The following is a 7,805-nucleotide window of genomic DNA, read 5'->3' as shown; positions in this document are numbered from 1 at the left end:
CCAAGGCTTGTCTTGGTCACCAACCTTGCATCCGAAGTAAAGATGATATGCCTTCTTCACTTGAGAATTGATACTTTTCTTCTGGTTGGCAAATGTCACTTCCCCACAAATATAGCAAAAATTGTCCGCGGTATTAACACACTTTCGAGGCATTACTGTTCTTTATTGTACGTAAATGGATAAAATAATAAGTTTTATGTAACAGTAGCTTGAACTGTCTCGCACAACGTCTAAAATATTTTAAATGCTGAACCTATCTGATTGGGCTTTATATAGTACACTGCTTACGTCAGCTTCAGCAGCCGCCTGGCATTAGTATAATAGGCCTACACATGTATAGTACACTGCTGACGTCAACTTACTTCAGCAGCCGCATGGCATTAGTATTGCATTGCATCAGAAAATGATGCAATCAGCTGTGGATGATGTGAGCATGATGGTATTATGCAATGTTACATCATTATTCCGGATGTTGCTGCAGTCCTACTGGAGAAATTTACACAGTGAAACATAGAAAATGAGGTATATGAATATCTTCAAAACGAGAGCCAATACAAATTTTTCACGGTTATATTCGTGTTCGGCACACCAAAATACTACAGATTAGGGCCTTTTCAAGTCAGTAATGATTTCACTGTTGACCAGTGTATTCAATCATAGCATTTGAACAACCACTAAATGGATGTAAATTATTTGCCAGCGTTTCATGTCTTAGCGTTTACATGAGTGGCATGTATAGTGAACTGAGTTAAAAGGGCACAAAAGATTTTCCAAACATGCTTATGGTGGTGTCATTGCACAAGTATTTACAATGTAAACAAATAAAAGAAAACAAGCTGTTGGAGTTGTCAACCTGTATGTGATCGTTCTCAGTGGATTCCGAGACTAATCGGCCCATGGCAGAGTCAGCGCATCAGCGTTATCGGCCCATAACGAACTCGGCGTACCCAAATCGGCCAATAACGTGCCCGGCCTATAACGTATTCGTCCCATAATTTTATATAATAGTAATGTTCATGTAATGTTCTTTTTTTCAGCGGTTATATATTACATTTAATCAATTTTTCTTTCCTTTGAACGATCATCTAATTTGCAATGAAAATATAGGTAAAATCATAAACCCTGACTAATTAGCGTATATCTTATATAATTAACATTTTGAAACCGTCCTTGTCCTGCCACTGTTGACAGCATACCTACCTGGAGGATCGGAGGGCAATACATACTAAAATACACGAAAATACACCCGAATGTGCCCATATATCCATTTAATATTCAATCAAGTATAAAGTTTTCCTAAATCGTCAAATGAAATTTTTAAAATTGTTTATATTTTTAAACGTTTTCAGAATGACAAGTCGAAATATTTCAAATAAAATATCTGGTTACGGAGATAAGGACGCTCAAATCTTTTAAAGAATAACCTGCACTGTTGATCATGCCCCGGACTCGGTTTCATTGAAGAATGTGAGCATAAGGGTTGTGTGTGCGCGTCTCTGTGTGTGTGTGTGTGTGTGAGTGAGTGTGTGTGTGTATGCGTGTGTGCGTGCTAACTGGAAAAATGTATACACATTCAACAAGATTTTCATTGAGAAGTTGTTCTATGTGTGATTTACTTTGGTATTTTGAAGTTAACACTCATATTTCATAACTAAGTAGACATCAGCTTTCCTATTATGAAAGACGTTTGTATCCATTTCCATTATACATTATTTTATTGTTTATACTAAATGAGCACTGTGCAAATCTTGTGTCCAATATGGTTGCCACCGTGTCCATCTTGGAAATCTTGTTATTCGTATTCCACCCGATTTGATCACCAAAATGCTTCTTATGATGTCTAATGGATCCTAACATAAAATGGTACCGATTTTTGACGTAAAATGCTCCCCTTCAAGCCATCTCGGAATTTTGTTTTAATTGATGAAGTATATCAGATATGGTTTCAACACTCAGCGAATAAATAGAAGAAAAATAATCGAGTCATCTTGGATTCAAATGGCTCTTATTGAATGAGCCCCATAAATAACCAGTTGAAATATAGCATTTGCTTGCTCCAAAATCAATATTAAGGGATACTACGTCCATACAATTTTCTTGGACTTACCTTAAATTTTAAAATGGCCCATTTATTTTCTTAACTTTGCATTGCTTCATATAGGCAAATGGGCGACTGGCCCATCACAGTGGCTCACTGGTTTTCTGACATTGATCTCTTTTCTTTGCACTACTGTTGTGTTGTAATGAAGTTTCTTAAGGAGTTTGTACCGAATATTGAAGTTGTTAAGTATCCTATTTTTAACTCGCATTGCGGCATTTATGTAATAAATCGTGAGCAGTCGCACCAGGCCATAGAAGGGCGAACGTAAATCAGTAATGGGATATCACTCCGGGTCTGACCTAAATTCGTGTACCAGCAAAACAATACACAAGCTGCTCCGTTACAGACCCAATTCGTTAGAAAGATTTCTTTTTAGAACTGGCTGTTAACTGAAACACGATATTTATATTTACACTAAGAAGTACGAAATTTGTCCGATAGCTAAATGATCTGACAATTTCCATTGACGTTTTACCTGCCCTACTTCTGCTGTTTCGTAATGATTTATTTCTTCATTAATTAGCTGAAATGCAAATGCCAAAACTTCCTGTATACTTGTATTTGGGGTCTTGCTGCCCATATAGGTATATCATGTTTTAGTCTCATTCTATATTATATGCTTCTTTTCAGTAAATATCAGTAAGGTACCTTGCTCATTCATACACAAACTGATGCCGATCCGAACTGATCAATGGTGTGAATCAAACGTTTACCCTTCTAGTCTCCAGTTCAACTCCTTAGCATTGAAGCAACGCGGGCCCTACACGGTTGGGCTCTTATATATGACTGTCAATACATGAATAGGTCCATAAATTGGGATCTCACTTTTATTACTTTGAACATGGTACCTAATTCAACTAAACCCTACTTGAAACGTTGAGGAAGTAGTTTAACCATTATAAACGCCGATCACTTCGCGACCTGGGGCTTTGTAGTTTGGCTTAAAAGCAAGAATGTGGAGTAGGGTGGTCCATTGTATATTTGGATAGGGGTGAGCAGCGCAGGGTTTCAAAAAGGAACCCAATAATATATTACAGCAAATATAAAAGAATATACAAATTCATGTAATAGACTGGAACACACACACACACACACACACACACACAGATATAGACCCGGCTAACTCTGACCTTATAATGTTTATCTTTGTGTTAATATATCCATATAATAGCGGATTTGCAAAGAGATAATCATTCCCTCAGGGTTTAATATTAGGAGGGAAGTTGTGTGTGTGTGTGTGTGTGTGTGTGATTTGGATTTTGAACATAGCCTCAACAATTTTTCAGCCATATCGCTACGATGTCTGCAGTATGATAGTTTATAGTGATGTCTAGCACTGTGGTGTGCCATTTTCTGTAATTAGTTTTATTTCTTTCCACTCAAACAATGGTGTATATTTTTTTACCTTGAACTTAACTTATACTGACAAAAGCGTCTTTATTTATAAACACATCGCAAGTCATGCATATGGAAATCTATCTCTTTACCGTTACTTAACAGTGTATAATTTGTACGGAAGCACTTCAGGTTAATTTGGAAATAAATATAACAGTCTCGAGATTAATATCACTTAAAGAAAGATTCTGAAATGTAACGTTTTCCTCTCGTATAATGTGCAAAATATTTTGCAATTAGAAATGGTATTAGTAACTAGTATAAAGAATTCACATTAATAATAGCAACAACAGCAACAATCAACACGTCGACGATGTTGATGATCATGATTATGATGATTATCCTAATCAACATTAGATTTAGTTCATGACTATAAAAAGACCCATTATTATTATCATTAAAAATATGTTTTATATCAAATATATAAAGTTAGGAAATGCCAAGGAGAATAGTATACAAATGCCATTTACTGAACCAGTTGACGCGATTAAACCAGACGATACTAGAAAGTATTTTCTTATCGTCGCTTATTATCATCTCGTTGAGATATGAGATAATTTCTGAACAAATCACTATAAGTACTGGATCATTCGCACAATAAAACCAATTAGTAATGTCTAACACAACCTTTATTGACTATTTGTCTTTTTAGTTTTGTTGAAAATGAACACGAATACATAGTCAAGGGAGATAAATACTCTCGTGTTTTTGCTACGCCTTGTAAGTTGTTTGTACATTGGGATTTCTAACAACCAGGATATTTGTTTGATAGATTTAAAACTATAAAGAATGAAGTCGTCGAAAATTCAAAAAATAAAATAAAATAAAATAAAATAGAACGAATATAAAGTATTAAATTGTACCTAAATTGTGCAAACGATTCCAATCAATGGCATGCCTGCTTTTAATGAAAGGTAAACCGAAAAGAAATACGTTTTAAATAAACCACATGATGTTGAAAGTTAACAGTGACGAGATTGGCATAGAATCCAGTGCCAACTTACGCAGAGCGAGCTGTATGGACGCGGTTTTGGATTCTCTAGAACCTGCAACCCGTCAGAGGGTAAGACCTAACCTCCACTGTTGTCATGGTCTCAAGGGGTTGAAAGGTCATTGCCGCAACATTGACTGGATGTATGTTTCTTAGTGCTGGGGTAGTAAAAAGTAGCATATAGGAGTAGAGTTGTTCTTTAAACTGTCTAAAAAATAAAATCAGCAGCAAAGCCAAACACGTGGTCACCAAATTGACTTTTATACAAATACACTACAAAGTTCAAAAGGTTAAAATGTTCAAGATTACATTTGTTAAAGATATCTTTGTTTAAGAGCTCTAAAATGAGTAGGTAAAGATACATTAAATATTTCATGTTAAATGAAGCAGAAACGATTGAATATCTATTGAAACATTTGTAGATAAACAAAATACTAGATAGTAAATTTCACAATGAAGTAATTATATCAGGCACAACTTTAAGAAACCGAGTTTCTGATAAGCTTGATCAGAAATCCTTACATCTTACTACTTGTACCTATTGCAAGAAGAAAGGACACGTTATTTCGGACTTCCGATTGCTACATATTCAACAATAAGCATCAGAATCAAGACAGACCTATTCCAAATGCTCTTATTTCTAAGAGGTCAAGGTCATGTATTGAAAACAATACATTTGATGGATCCTATAAGCCACATTCTGATTTTATTATGGAGAATTATGAACCATTCATATCAGAGTTCTATATCACTCATGGGTGATTCGGCCAATCCTATCCCTATTGGAATTTTAAGGGACACTGGAGCTTCTCAGAGTCTTTTAGTATCAGTTACTTTGCCTGTTTTGAGAAGTCTTCTTCTAACGAGAGTGTTCTTGTTCAGGGAGTAGAGTGAGCCTTTGTTAATGTTCCTCTCCATTGTTTAAATTTTTCATCAGACTTAGTTTCAAGACCCGTGACAGTCGGAACAGTTTATGCTTTACGCATTGATGGCAGTCATTTGTTACTAGGAAATAACGTCGCTGCAGATAAGGTTGTAGTTAATACACTTGCTACTGGCAAGCTTTGTTTGGATCAGAAAGTCGATGCTATTGAAACAATCATGTTTATACCCAGCTTGTGCAGTTACTAGAGTTATAGCAAAGAAAGCTCTTGAGAATGATGTTGATCAGGAAAGTATTCCTTTAGCTGACACATGTATTGGTCAGGCTTTTTGATGAGGTTATTTCCACTCCTTGTTTGGATCAGTCAAAAGGTATTGATCACAGTGATCATCTTTTAAATACTCATTATCTTTATTCTAATCAGGTTGACAAACGTCAGTCACTTGTCGTCCTAGAGGACAAAGATCCTGAGATATGCTGTTTTTTCAAAAGGCCATTAATGAAACTGAAGCCACAGAAGTACTTGTTTGTTATTTCATTTAAAATGGGATTCTAGTGAGAAAATCGAGACGTTCCGCGGTATCTGTTGATGACAAGTGGTCAATGAAATATCAAATTGTAGTTGTTCCAAAATCGTACAGACAGGAAATACTTAATCTGGCCAATGAAACTCCTTTGGCTGGTCATTTAGGGAAAAATAAGACTTATCAGAAGATCTTGACTCACTTCTATTGGCTAAAATTTAAAAGTGATGTTTGTAAATACAGCAGATCTTTATATACTTGTCAAATGGTAGAAAACCCCAATCAGAAGATATCTAAGGCTCATCTACAACCTATTCCTTCATTTGACGAACCATTTAGCAGAATAATTATAGACTGTGTCTGTCCCTTACCTAAGACCGAATCAGGTAACCAATACTTGTTGACATTAATGTGTGTGATACCTTTTAAAGACGTCTTTTAAGTTCGTTTTATAAGTTCAGTTGTCGATCAGGATAATTTGCAGACCAACTGTATTACTGCATGCAACAAAACATCTGATAATGGCTGTATCATTTTAGCATCTCGAGCACTGATAAATATTTTAAATGTTTTCTTTACTTTTTAGTTCATATTTTCAAACTCTTTTAAGCTTATATTTTAACAATTATATCTTTTTATGATTCAGTTGCAATGTCTATGCTCTTTCATATTGTTTAATTTTCTTTAGATGATTGATCATACTTTGCATACTTATCTAGAATAAATCTAATACTTTTTCATCACCAGTGCCTAATTCTTATATCTTTGTATGTTCTATTTGCAATGGCTATGCTCTTTCATATTTTTTAATTTTCCAGTTCTTTAGATCATTGATCATACTTTGCATGCTTATCTAGAATCAATCTGATACTTTTTCATCACCAGGGCCTATGCTGGTAAATTTTTGGAACACAATCGGGGACGTTATATAAATTTTTGATCCAACTGAATGTGGTAATTGTTCGCAACAGCGTCTCGACTAGCAAGGGAAGGGGGCATAAATGAATAACTTGGAATGAGTGAAGTATTGTAACTGGAAAGCAATAGCTTCTATAATAGAAACAAAATACTCTAATTTCTACAAAAAGCTAAAATTCTGAGGAAAGACATACTATTGATAGCACCCAGCACTATAACCATCCAGACTGGAAAGATGATTCTGACCGCGTTTGTTTAGACAAAACAAGACGACAAGTTGGAGTATACATTTGTTGTTGCTCCTTCTGAACACTTCATCTACGGTGGTTGATACAGAATCTAATATTCTTAACGCCAGCTGTTACTTTCTTTAAGGCATATAAGTAGAGTAAATATGTAAGCTTTATGGCCCAGAAAGACACCAATAATGTTATAAGACCTTGTTCTCTTTAAATAAATATACACCTATTTATCATTAAAAGACCATTGTCTGTATTTATCATATAAGTTTATAAAAGCATACATTTATACCTACATGATGTTATTAAGGGAACATAATTTTCTTTGTTAGGAATAGTAACTGAAATGTTTACTAATAAGCGAGATAAGTGATTTAGTGTACCAGTGTGTGCTACCATTTAGATGCAATGGAAGCAATTGACTTTGATCCTGAACTAGTGTACAACTTTAATTGTAATTATAAATGATAAGACCATTCATGTTTGTAGATGAAAAGTTATAAACATGTAACTTTCTTTATATAAGAAAATTCTTGCCACATCACACGCTGAAATGAGGAGGGGTAGGATAGCATAAAGATATCATGGATGTATTAATGTGTGTCTGTCTTGTGTACCAGAGAGAAAATATTTTAATTATGCCACTTATGAAAGCCATGTAGTCAAAGTAAATCTACAGTACGTTCAGGTTAGAGAGAGTGAAAGTTGGAAACACGCTTAAATAATCCTTTTCTTTATGTATGAATGCTAAATG

Source organism: Sinohyriopsis cumingii, chromosome 2 (genome assembly GCF_028554795.1).
Source record: "Sinohyriopsis cumingii isolate HCF-2022 chromosome 2, ASM2855479v2, whole genome shotgun sequence".
NCBI lineage: Eukaryota > Metazoa > Mollusca > Bivalvia > Unionida > Unionidae > Sinohyriopsis > Sinohyriopsis cumingii.
Note: the sequence above shows the minus strand (reverse complement) of the source record.